General features: G+C 49.8%; 1 protein-coding gene across 2 annotated transcripts in view; it reads right to left on the bottom strand.

The window, feature by feature from the left end:
* Nucleotides 1-13,918, bottom strand: part of FHIP1B (FHF complex subunit HOOK interacting protein 1B) — an 85,889-nt gene that overhangs the window by 58,046 nt on the left and 13,925 nt on the right. Inside the window, exon 1 of one of the 2 annotated variants that reach the window (XM_073612672.1) lies at nucleotides 7,231-7,430. The exons of the other annotated variant lie outside the window; for it this stretch is intronic. The gene's annotated coding sequence lies outside the window, so the exon portion shown is untranslated. Of the gene's footprint in view, nucleotides 1-7,230; nucleotides 7,431-13,918 lie in introns of those variants that run through there. 2 annotated transcript variants of the gene reach the window in all.

The raw sequence follows: 13,918 nt of genomic DNA, 5'->3' as shown, positions 1-13,918 counted from the left end.
CGACTGTACATGGTTGTTTGGAGATACGATACTGCTGTATAGTATTTATAAAGGGTCGGGATATTTACATAGATGAGTTTTAAACTTTGCCTAGGTGATCCAAAACTAGGTACCCACTTACCCACCAAAATTTTAAAGTGCCAAATGTTGAAGGGGTACCCCCCCCCCCAAAAAAAAAAAAATGCCTACAAGTGTTAGAGTAGGAGGACATAAATCAGAACTTTCCCTTTAGGGTAGAGTTCCACCTTTAAAGTCACACCACGGGGCCGATATTCCAGGAATGTAAAAAAATAACAATGGGGGGGGGGGGGGGACTCCGCACTGGGTGGAAAAAAATACAATATATCAATCACAGAACAACCAGGGGGTGGGTTAGTCTGCCAAAAAAATAAAAAAAATCCAATAAAACATCAAAACAGAACACGCATGTGGGAAAGAACACGTTTTTTAGTGAATTTACTCATTTTGGAGGTAAATGCTGCATGATTTACTTTAAAGCTGAATTCCAGATATGGATATTTTTACAGCTTGAACCAATAGATTCTAAGCTCAAAGGAGCAGCCATAACATGAGGACCACCACCCACCATAACCCGTACAGGCACGGATGGATGCCCCTTGACCCCTGAAGGTATGCTATGGTATCTAGCACCAAGCTGTCAGTAGCAGATTCTTTAAGTCCTGTAAGTCATGAGGCGTGGCCTCCGTGGATCGGACTTGTTTTTCCAGCACATCCCACAGATGCTCTATTGGATTGAGAATTATGAGGCCAAGTCAACACCTTGAACTTGAACCTCAAACCATTCTTGAATTCATCAGACCAGACCACCTTCTTCCATTGCTCCGTGGTCCAGTTCTGATGCTCACATGTCCATTGTAGGTGCTCAGGGCTGTGGACACGGATCAGCATGGGCACGCTGACCAGTCTGAGGCTACACAGCCCCATACACAACAAACTGTGATGCTCTGTGTGTTCTGACACCTTTCTATCAGAACCAGCATGAACCAGCATGAGCTTTTTCAGCAAGCTACAGCAACTCTTCTATTGGATCAGACTACACAGGCCAGCCTTCCCTCCCCACCAACTCCATCAAGGAGGCTTCCCTCCCCACCAACTCCATCAAGGAGGCTTCCCTCCCCACCAACTCCATCAAGGAGGCTTCCCTCCCCACCAACTCCATCAAGGAGCCTTCCCTCCCCACCAACTCCTTCAATGAGCTTTCCCTCCCCACCAACTCCTTCAACGAACCTTCCCTCCCCACCAACTCCTTCAACGAACCTTCCCTCCCCACCAACTCCATCAACGAGCCTGCCCTCCCCACCACCTCCATCAACGAGCCTGCCCTCCCCACCACCTCCATCAATGAGCCTGCCCTCCCCACCACCTCCATCAATGAGCCTGCCCTCCCCACCACCTCCATCAATGAGCCTGCCCTCCCCACCACCTCCATCAATGAGCCTGCCCTCCCCACCACCTCCATCAATGAGCCTGCCCTCCCCACCACCTCCATCAATGAGCCTGCCCTCCCCACCACCTCCATCAATGAGCCTTCCCTCCCCACCACCTCCATCAATGAGCCTTCCCTCCCCACCACCTCCATCAATGAGCCTTCCCTCCCCACCACCTCCATCAATGAGCCTTCCCTCCCCACCACCTCCATCAATGAGCCTTCCCTCCCCACCACCTCCATCAATGAGCCTTCCCTCCCCACCACCTCCATCAATGAGCCTTCCCTCCCCACCACCTCCATCAATGAGCCTTCCCTCCCCACCACCTCCATCAATGAGCCTTCCCTCCCCACCACCTCCATCAATGAGCCTTCCCTCCCCACCACCTCCATCAATGAGCCTTCCCTCCCCACCTCCATCAATGAGCCTTCCCTCCACACCAACTCCATGAATGAGCCTTCCCTTCCCACCTCCAACAATGAGCCTTCCCTCCCCACCTCCTTTAATGAGCCTTCGCCCCTAACCCCCCCCCCCCCTCCCCAAATAAATGAGCTTTCCCTCCCCACCTCCATCAATGATGTTGCACTGTGCCAGTCATCCAGACACTACAATTTGGTCCTTGTCAAAGTCCCTCAAATCCTTACACTTGTCCATCCTTTCTGATTTCAACACATCAACTTCAGGGACAACATATTCACTTGCCTAATAATATTCCTCCCATATTCAGATGCCATTGTACCCAGATAATCAATGTTATTCACTTTACCTGTCAGTGGTCATAATGTTATGGCCGATCGATGTATATACCATACCTGGCTGATGCCCCTAGAACCAGGAAATCACTGTATAGACACCACGACTACACCGCTACAAGGTCACATCAAGTCACACTACATATGTTGCACCAGAAATTGCATCGTGTTCATGTGAACCGAGCCACCACACGGATGAGAACAGATTGGCCCTAAGAGTTCTTCTCTTGTCTTCCTCTGGACCAGCTGTGGGTAGAGGGTACATGGAGGTCTTCAGTTTTTTTTATTTGCACTGGTTGAACTAGACAGGTTTGTGTCTTTTTTTCAACCTAACTATATGTCCATATTCAATGGTTCCCGTTCACACCAGACCCTACTGTTGTTTCAAGCTTGTCACTCAAAAAGTACACAACCCTTTTGTTGATACAGACAAAAAAAATGCATTTTCTTGTCTAGTAACTAGCTTTTTATTGGCTAAAAACAAATCTAAAATATATACTCAAGCCTGAGAAAAAAAAAAAAAAACAAAACACGCAAAGATCCCTCCACAAATACAAAAAAAATATGAAAAATGACCAAAGAACCTCAGCTCAAGTGGGGCCCACAAACTTCTTTTGGGCAGGATCGTGCATTTGTGGCCTATTGGACTTTAATAGGAAAAACATTCAAGCGCTCCTTTGTAAAGATCTTCGGGACCAAAAAACACAATTCTTCTCCTGTAGAAAAAGAAAAACGCCTCCAAATCTCCCCATCAGAGTTCACAAATACATCAGGCTCCCCATCAGAGTTCCACCATACCATCAGGTTCCCCATTAGAGTCCCCCAATACATCAGGTTCCCCATCAGAGTTCCACCATACCATCAGGTTCCTCATCAGAGTCCCCCAATACATCAGGTTCCCCATCAGAGTTCCACCATACCATCAGGTTCCTCATCAGAGTCCCCCAATACATCAGATTCTCCATCAGAGAGCCCTCTTACATCAGGTTCCCCAATACATCAGGTTTCTCATCAGCTTGCCAGATTACAAGATTCCCCATCAGAATTCCACCATACCATCAGGTGATCCATCAGAGTTCCCTCCATACATCAGGTTCCTCATCAGCTTGCCCCCCCCCCCCCAAAAAAAAATCAGGTCCCCGATTGCATCAGATTCACCATACCATCAGGTTTCCCATCAGGGTTCCACCATACCATCTGGTTCCCCATCAGAGTCTCCGAATACATCAGGTTCCCCATCAGAGTGCCCTCTTACATCAGGTTCCCCAGAGTGCCCTCTTACATCAGGTTCCCCAGAGTGCCCTCTTACATCAGGTTCCCCATCAGAGTGCCAGCATATCATCAGATTAATTTATAGTTGCCTTTCATATCAAGTTCCATCAGAGTCCCCTAATACATCAGGTTCCCCATCAGCTTGCCCCTTACATCGAGTTCCCTACCAGAATCCTCCAATACAACAGGTTCCCATTAGAGAACCACCATCCATCAAGTTCCACATTAGAGCGCCCCCATACATCAGGATCAGCATCCTTCCTTACATCATGTTTCTCATCAGAGCACCCCATACATTAGATTCCCCATCAGTGTCCCTTTATATCAGGTGTCCCCCCCCCCCCCTCCCCACATCAGGTTTCTCATCAGAATATTCCCATACATCAGGATGCCAATCAGCGTCCCCCTTAAATCAGGTTTCTCATGAAAGTACCCCAACATCAATTTCTCATTAGAGCCCCCTCTTACTTCAGGTTCCCCATCCATGTGCCCCTTAGATCAGGTTTCTCATCAGAGTTCTCCATCAGCATACGGTATGCTGATGGAGAACTCTGATGAGAAACCTGACTACCCCCTTACAAAAATGTCCCATTAGAATTCCCCCTAAGAACAGGTGTCCCTCTCCTTATAATGAGGTTTTGCATCAGAGTTCTCCCATACAAAAGATTTCCCATCAGAGTCCTCCCTTACATCAGGTGTCCCCCCTTTACATCGGAAGCGGAGAGCACAGGCAGCCTCTGCTGACCTTCATCCTCAATCAGTGCAGGTTGAGGAAGGACACACCACCTAACAGGGGGATAACATCTTGTTAGCAGGCCGGATGTGGTCCACAGGCTGTAGTTTGGAGACCCCAACCCTAAGGCAATCAGATTTTCCCTGAATCAGCAATCTCTGTTATTTCTTATAAATGTTCACTGCCAGGTCATGTGATCCTCTATTCACTGCATTGTACACTGCACTCCGAAAAACCATCTACAGGACACACATTCCATATGGAAACTTTCTCCTACACAGCCTGACGACATCAGCTGGAGTTGTGGGAACATCTCCACCGACTGTCACCTTGTGCCTCTGCCTGCTACTTTGTCGCTAAATTCAGAGTTGTAAAATAAGACGACTTTAACCTAGAGACAAACCCTCATACAATGAACAATGGAGGATCTCACATACGGCTGAGAGGTCACTCTGTTGAAGAGTCCGTCCCAGTCTGAATGTCACTTGAGGGGATGTAGGAACTGTGGCTGACCTCCACCAAGAGGAGAGGACACAGCGTGCGGTCTGAAGGTTGGTCCGGCTCTGTCTGGTCTGCTGAACGCTTCACATAAAATGACACGTGCGGCTCTAATCCTCTCACTTCCTCAAGACAGCAGTGAAAGTTCTGACAAGTATCTGCATAACACCAACAGGTGTGCCGGGGAATTCCGGGACATGTCAGGGGATGAAGAATGATGATTCATAGGACTTCTAAACCCACTGCAACTCACTCAGCATCGCAGAACTGCATCCTAGGACCTCCAAACCTACTGCAACTCACTCAGCATCGCAGAACTGCATCATAGGACCTCCAAATCCACCGCAACCCAATCAGCATCGCAGAATTGCATCCTAGGACCTCCAAACCTACCGCAACTCAATCAGTATCTCAAAACTGCATCCTAGGACTTCCAAACCCACTGCAACTCACTCAGCATCGCAGAACTGCATCCTAGGACCTCCAAACCCACCACAACTCAATCAGTATCTCAAAACTGCATCCTAGGACTTCCAAACCCACTGCAACTCACTCAGCATCGCAGAACTGCATCCTAGGACCTCCAAACCCACCGCAACTCACTCAGCATCGCAGAACTGCATCCTAGGACTTCCAAACCCACTGCAACTCACTCAGCATCGCAGAACTGCATCCTAGGACCTCCAAACCCACTGCAACTCACTCAGCATCGCAGAACTGCATCCTAGGACCTCCAAACCCACTGCAACTCACTCAGCATCGCAGAACTGCATCCTAGGACCTCCAAACCCACCGCAACCCAATCAGCATAGCAGAATTGCATCCTAGGACCTCCAAACCTACCGCAACTCACTCAGCATCGCAGAACTGCATCCTAGGACCTCCAAACCCACCACAACTCAATCAGTATCTCAGAACTGCATCCTAGGACCTCCAAACCCACCGCAACCCAATCAGCATCGCAGAATTGCATCCTAGGACTTCCAAACCTACCGCAACTCAATCAGCATCGCAGAATTGCATCCTAGGACTTCCAAACCCACCACAACTCAATCAGCATCATAGAACTGCATCCTATGACTTCCAAACTCACCACAAATCAATCAACATCCCTACAGCTTCTGGAAGGTGTTATATCAATTAAATCAAGGCTGAAGAAATATTCAATTAGAGTTATGGTGCCCATACACTAGACAATTTTTTTCTGAAAATCTGTCATTTGGACAGTTTGTTTGTTTTTTCATCCAGTTAATGGGCACAAATCGAAAATCTGTTGTGATGTTTTTATGCTTTTTATAGGCAAAAATTAAAAGTATGGAAAACTTCTGCCAACCAGCTGATAAATTGAAAAGGTCAATGTGTTTCTCACCCGTTAAAAATTGAACTGTTAGTGCTGCGCATATGTGACCCACAAGCAAAAAAAACAAAGGAGAAACTGATTAATTTATGTCCATTGAACGATTTATGGTCCCAAATACGGTCCTTACATGGTGGCAATATCGTTTGCTCTCACGACCGTATGTTAGTTTTTCAAAAAACACAGTCAAACAATTAGCATTAGTGGTTAATAATTACTTAATTTATTTACTTTTTGGGGGGAGTTTGGGGGTCATTTATTATTTATTCATTAAATTACTGCATTTGAGCAGTAAAAGGCTCAAAAGTGTGCAACAAAATGCGCAAAAACGATTCTCAAAAAAAATTTGTGAATCCCGCATTTCAAAGTTTTTCGCAGGATCAACAGGTGTTTGTATACAATTATATAATAGATAGTATAAAACACACCCAGCTTTTTCCGCTTCGTCCAGAGGCGTTTTATAAATATGGACGCTGAGAAGCGCAGTCTACGCGTTTTATAAACATTCAGGCTGAGGACTCCAGTCTGTGTGTTTATATATTGTATGAGGCTGGAAGAAGCCCGAAGAAGTGAGTGGCCAGGTGAAACGCGTAGACTATGGTCCTCAGTGGGAACATTTTGAAGCCTATTGGCAGTTTTACAAGATTATTATAATAAAATTGTGAGAATGAGAAGAAACTACTGATATATTATTATGTGTCACTATTAGAGGCATCATTAAAGTCTCCGATAATCCTTGGATTCACTACTGTTTAAAATACCCCAATGGCGGATGCACCTGATTGGATGCAGCTGCTGCTTGGCTGCCAAATTCCCTTTAGATTTTCCAGTGGAGGGATAACTGGGCAGCAGGCGTCCGACAGTTCCAAACTTGAACCGGTTCATCAGGAACGACCAGCATTTGGGTAAACAATGGCGGCCTGTTTATGCTTGGCGCAGGTCCACTTATTTTGCAACACCAATAAAACGTACGAGCAAACAACACGTCTTCTACTAAATACAGAACTCACTCCGACTACCTGAACTACGCTGGGAAACGGCCTGCATGACAACCGAAAAACCGCATCGTTAAATCACGCAATGACGCACATTATGCACCCAACGTCGCCCTGCAGGAGATCACCACCAGCTTCAGTACTACAGAGATGTGTGATGAAAATTCACTCTTACAGTTTTGTAAAGCTTCCCAAAAAAATGTCATTCCAATTCCAGGGAGTCCGTGCCAAAATCAACTCCGCGGATTCCTTCCCCACCACCGGCACGGAGCGCAGGACGTAGGCGGCGCGAGCCTCATTCCGCGTTCACAGCCTCCCGGCGGACTCTGACCTTCTCTCTCTGCAGGAAGACAGTCAATGTAAATAGAGCGCGGGGTGTGTCACCCGACTTCCTGACCTCTGTACTACAATCATAGCAACTGATCAATATCACATGGAAGAGGAGAGCGACAGCATTCCTGACACCTCCTCACAATGCAGACCACGGCTCATCTCACAGAGAACGCACAAGACCGATCGCTGGGAACTATCTGCATTACACACAAAGTTTACTATAGGAAACACCAACCGTGACAAGTCATTGATGGACGAGAACGATCAAAAGGCTACGTCAGTCCAATCACTACAACCTCAGACAACAAATCAAAATCTTAGAGAGGACCATTTTCAGTGTTGCTGCCCTGCATTTCCACCAACCTACCTACCTGATTAATCCTACCCCCTCCACCCCCCTAAATTGGAGAACGTTCCCCCACTGCTTTGAAGGTTTCATTCTTCCACCAACCTTACCCCACCTTTCTGACTACACTGACCACCACCCCTCCAAATTGGAGGAGAACATTCCTCCACTTCTAAGAAGGTTTTGTACTTCCTACAACCTCACCCACCTACTCCTATCCCTCTCCACCCCAAATTGGGGAACGTTCCCTCACATCAATGAAGGTTTCTTTACTTCCACCAACCTCACCCCACCTATCTGACTACACTTACACCCCCCCCCACCCCAAATTGGGGAATGTTCCCTCACATCAATGAAGGTTTCGTACTTCCACCAACCTCACCCCACCTACCTGACTACTTTTACAACCCCTCTAATTGGAGGTCATTCCCTCACTCCAATAAAGGTTTCATACTTTCACCAACCTTACCCCACCTATCTGACTGCACTTACCCCTCCCCCCTTCCAAACTGGAGAACATTCCTCCGCTTCTAAGAAGGTTTCGTACTTCCTACAACCTCACCCTCCTACTCCTATCCCTCCCCACCCCAAATTGGGGAACGTTCCCTCACATCAATGAAGGTTTCATTACTTCCACCAACCTCACCCCACCAACCTGACTACACTTACACCCCCCCCCCCCCCACACCCAAATTGGAGAACGTTTCCCCACTTCTATGAAGGTTTCGTACTTCCACCAACCTCATCCCACCTACCTAACTACTTTTACAACCCCTCTAATTGGAGGTCATTCCCTTACTCTAATAAAGGTTTCATACATCCACCAACCTCACCCTACCTACCCGACTCCTCTTACCCCCCCTCGATTTGGGGAGCTTTCCCCCACTTCTATGAAGGTTTCATATATTTATCAACCTCACCCACCTACCTGGCAACTCCTACCCCCCCCCCCCCCCTGCAAATTGAAGAATCTTCCCCCACTTCTATGAAGGCTTTGTACATCCAGCAACCTCACTCACCTACCCGACTACTCTTCCCTCCCATCCCAAATTGGAGAATGTTCCCCCACTTCTACAAGTTTTGTACTCCTTTCAACCGCACACAACTACCTGACTCCTTCACCCCCCCACCTATATTGGAGAATTTTCCCCCACTTCTACTAAGGTTTCGTACTTGCACCATCACTCCACCTACCTGATTTATATTACACCCCCCAAATTGGAGAATATTCACCAACCTCACCCCACCTTCCTAACTCCTCCTACACCCCCAAAATTGAAGATCGTACCCCCACTCCTACAAAAATTTTGTAGTTCCACCATTCTCACCCCACTTACCAGACTCCTCCCACCCCCCCAACTGGAGAATGTTCACCCACTTCTATGAAGGTTTTCATACATCCACTAATCTCCCCTCACCTACCTGACTAGAATTATCCCCCCGCAAATGGAGAACATTCCCCTAATTTCTTCAAAGATTTTGTACTTCCACCAACCAACCCCCCCACCTACATCGGAAATTGGTCCCCCACTTCTTCGAAGGTTTCGTACTTCCACCAACCTCACTTCTAAGAAATGTTTGAACCTCCAACCTCACCCACCTACCTGACTCCTAACCTTCCCCCACCCCCATATTGAAAAACATTCCCCCACTTCTAAGAAGGTTTCGTACATCTAACAATCTCACCTTACCTACCTGACTACTTCCCCTACGATAACTCGAACCCTATCTCTAACCCTAGCCCTTAACCCTAACTCTAACCCTTAGCCCTTAACCCTAACTAACCCTTAGCCCTTAACCCTAACTCTAGCCCTTAACCTTTAACCGTAACACCAACTCTAACCCTAACTCTAACCCCAGCCCTTAAACCTAACGCTAACCCTAGCCCTTAACGCTAACTGTGACCCTAGCCCTTAACCCCAACGCTAACCCTTGCCCTAAACCCTAACTCCAATCCTAGCCCTTAACCATAATCCTAGCCTTTAACCCTAATCTTTAACTTTAACCCTAGTCCTTAACCCTAATGCTAACCCTTAACCCTAACCGTCACCCTAGCCCTTGACCCCGACTCTCACCTTTAACCCTAGCCCTTAACTCTAACCCTAACATTTAACCCTATCCCTTAACCCTAGCCCTAATGCTAACCCTAGCCCTATAACCTAATCCTAGCCCTTACCCCTAACCCTAGCCCTCAACCCTAACTGTAACCCTAACTTCAATCCTAGCCCTGAACACTAATACTAGCCCTTAACCCTAACCTTTAACCCTAGCCCTTGACCCTAATGCCGATACTAGCCCTTAACCCTATGCTAACCCTAGCCCTTAAACCTAATGGTCACCCTAGCCCTTAACCCTAGTTCTCACCTTTAACTCTAAGCGCCGGTTCACATTAGAAGCGGCACGACTTGCAGGTCGCCTCACCGAGGCGACCTGCACACGACTGCCGCGGCGACTTGCAAGACGACTTCTGTATAGAAGTCTATGCAAGCCGCCCCCAAAGTAGTACAGGAACCTTTCTTCTAAGTCGGAGCGACTTGCGTCACTCCGATTAGAACGGTTCCATTGTACAGAACGGGAGGCGACTTGTCAGGCAGCTAGGTCGCCTGACAAGTCGCCCCCGTGTGAACCGAGCCTAACCCTAACATTTAACCCTAACCTTAGCCCTAACTCTAGCCCTTAGCCGTAACCGTTATCCCTAAACCTAGCCCTTAACCCCAACTCTGACCCTAGCCATTAACCCCAACTCTGACCATAGCCCTTAACCCCAACATTCAACTTTGACATACAAAAGGTTCCTGCACTACTTTGATGCTACTTGAGTAGTAGTTGGCTTTGACTGTTGTACAATTGTCATATTGAGAACATTAAGATGTGACTTTTGAGAGGGTTTACATTTGCAGTCTATGGCACTTGAGTCGTGTGAAAGTCACATCAACGTAGTGCAGGAACCTTTGAGGGCCGCTTCCCACTGTAGCGATATCCGACATCGGATGTGATTCGTACCGCACTGCTGTGCAAAATACATGCGTTTGTGCGATGCGATTTCAGCCATACAGATAGTATGGCTGAATTTGCATTGCATTTGGACCAAGCTCGCACAGGAGCCTTTTCTTTGCTCCGCAGCAGAATCGGATCGCACGGGTGTTCAGATTCCTGTCCGAACTTGAACTTTGCGCTGCGATATGTAAACTGATTTGGGGGTGTTATTGACTTTCAATTGACTCTCCCAGCAGTTGGCATAGGGCAGTGTGACCTGCCTCCGGGAGACATGCGATGTGGGAACCCGCAGTGGATTCGCAGGGCTGCCGCATCGCTGCAGTGTGAACCGAGCCCAAGGCCCCTTTCACACAGCCGTGACTACAAAGACGTGCGATTGTGTGCCCGAGATTTCAGGGAAAGTGGGACCAAAGAGGACTTGAGGTCGCACAGATATGAATGGTTATCATTGGAAATCATAGGGGTACGACTTGACATGCGACTCTGATGTCTAAAGTCGCAGGAAAAGTCGCACAAGTGTGAAAGGGGCCTAAGTCACACAAATATGAACGGCTTCCATTCCAATACATGGGCTGCGATTTGTGTGACTTAGTGTGTCTAAAAATCACATGACCCGTGGCACAAGTGATCGTATTCCCTGCCAGTCTGAGCGCGGATCGATCGTGTGAGCTCCTGAACGTCCTCCAGGCCCCCCGGCTCTGTGCACCTCGGTGTGTTTGTGTATTTGGGTGCCGGGAGACTCAGCGCTGGGATTACACAATCATTACAGCGTCTCATGTGACTCTGCACACCCTTCTCCGTGCCGCAACATGCCAGGGCCGAGGAAGGTGCCAACACCGATCACTGCGTGGTATGGTGGAGGCGGAGGGAGTGACCCTGACAATAATACCCATGTGGTCACATGACATTGGTTCCAGACTGTCACCATAGAGGATTATTGATTATTATGCTGATAACTCCTCCTGGGAACGATCAATACTGACATCTTATAAAGCTGCCGGGAGTTATTCCTCCTCTTCTCATTCCCCTCACTTTATGTCCGCAGTAAAAAGAATCTACCCTGTGTCCGGGGCAGTCACCCAGAAAAGGGCTCCCTTTACGCTGCACTTTTTTTACTTTATCCATCTAATATTGTCCTGTTTGTCCGGCTGACCCTGTGACCGAACATACAAAAGGGTGCCGGCACCTGAGGGGTTAATCTATTCAATGAAAGGGGCGGGCCAGCATGGGGAGGAAAGGGCTGGATGATGTTGGATGTCGGGAAATGAGGCGGGGCTCTACATGACTTGCTGCAGGTTCTAATGCACATTGTGAGAAGATCACAGTGTGCAAAGAAGGGGAGGAGCCAGTGCCCCTGCGCAAGACTGAAGGGGGGGAGCCGGGGGGGGACCCATACAAGACTGAAGGGGAGGAGCCGGGGGGGCACCCATACAAGACTGAAGGGGAGGAGCCGGGGGGCACCCGTACAAGACTGAAGGGGGGGAGCCGGGGGAGCACCCATACAAGACTGAAGGGGAGGAGCCGGGGGAGCACCCATACAAGACTGAAGGGGGGGAGCCGGGGGAGCACCCATACAAGACTGAAGGGGGGGAGCCGGGGGAGCACCCATACAAGACTGAAGGGGGGGAGCCGGGGGAGCACCCATACAAGACTGAAGGGGGGGAGCCGGGGGAGCACCCATACAAGACTGAAGGGGAGGAGCCGGGGGGGCACCCGTACAAGACTGAAGGGGAGGAGCCCCCATACAAGACTGAAGGGGGGGAGCACCCATACAAGACTGAAGGGGGGGAGCCGGGGGGGGAACCCATACAAGACTGAAGGGGAGGAGCCGGGGGGGCACCCGTACAAGACTGAAGGGGAGGAGCCGAGGCACCTGTACAAGACTGAAGGGGAGGAGCCGGGGGAACCTGTACAAGACTGAAGGGGAGGAGCCGGGGGAACCTGTACAAGACTGAAGGGGGGGGCCGGGGGGGGGCACCCATACAAGACTGAAGGGGGGGAGCCCCCATACAAGACTGAAGGGGGGAGCCCCCATACAAGACTGAAGGGGGGGAGCTGGGGGAGCACCCATACAAGACTGAAGGGGGGGAGCCGGGGGGGGGGCACCCATACAAGACTGAAGGGGGGGAGCCGGGGGGGCATCCGTACAAGACTGAAGGGGGGAGCCCCCATACAAGACTGAAGGGGGGGAGCACCCATACAAGACTGAAGGGGGGGAGCCGGGGGGGGAACCCATACAAGACTGAAGGGGGGGAGCCGGGGGGGCACCCGTACAAGACTGAAGGGGGGAGCCGGGGGGGCACCCGTACAAGACTGAAGGGGAGGAGCCGGGGGGGCACCCGTACAAGACTGAAGGGGAGGAGCCGAGGCACCTGTACAAGACTGAAGGGGAGGAGCCGGGGGAACCTGTACAAGACTGAAGGGGGGGGGCACCCATACAAGACTGAAGGGGGGGGAGCCCCCATACAAGACTGAAGGGGGGAGCCCCCATACAAGACTGAAGGGGGGGAGCTGGGGGAGCACCCATACAAGACTGAAGGGGGGGGAGCCGGGGGGGGGGCACCCATACAAGACTGAAGGGGGGGAGCCGGGGGAGCACCCATACAAGACTGAAGGGGGGGAGCCGGGGGAGCACCCGTACAAGACTGAAGGGGGGGAGCCGGGGGAGCCCCCATACAAGACTGAAGGGGGGGGAGCCCCCATACAAGACTGAAGGGGGGGGAGCCCCCATACAAGACTGAAGGGGGGGGAGCCCCCATACAAGACTGAAGGGGGGGAGCTGGGGGAGCACCCATACAAGACTGAAGGGGAGGAGCCGGGGCACCCGTACAAGACTGAAGGGGAGGAGCCGGGGGGGCAGCTGTACAAGACTGAAGGGGAGGTGGGAGGGAGGATTTAATTTTTGACACGAAATCAAATAATTATATTCTATGAGAAAACAGAAACAATGTAGAGATATAAAAAGCACAGACAATGAGAGAGGAACACCAATGTTAAGGGAGAACAATGTGTGACTTTCCTGCTATCCTGGTGTGAAGGACACATGAGGGGGGATGGGGGGGGGACGGGGGGGGGGGGGTGCGCACTTATGTGACACGAAGAGGACAAGAGGCAGATTTATGGAAGGAGAACTGACAGACAAGCAGACAACATGCTGTATACACTTCACCTCACAGACTGTCAGCTC

Source organism: Aquarana catesbeiana, linkage group LG02 (genome assembly GCF_042186555.1).
Source record: "Aquarana catesbeiana isolate 2022-GZ linkage group LG02, ASM4218655v1, whole genome shotgun sequence".
NCBI lineage: Eukaryota > Metazoa > Chordata > Amphibia > Anura > Ranidae > Aquarana > Aquarana catesbeiana.
Note: the sequence above shows the minus strand (reverse complement) of the source record. Positions and strands in the feature narration are given on the sequence as shown.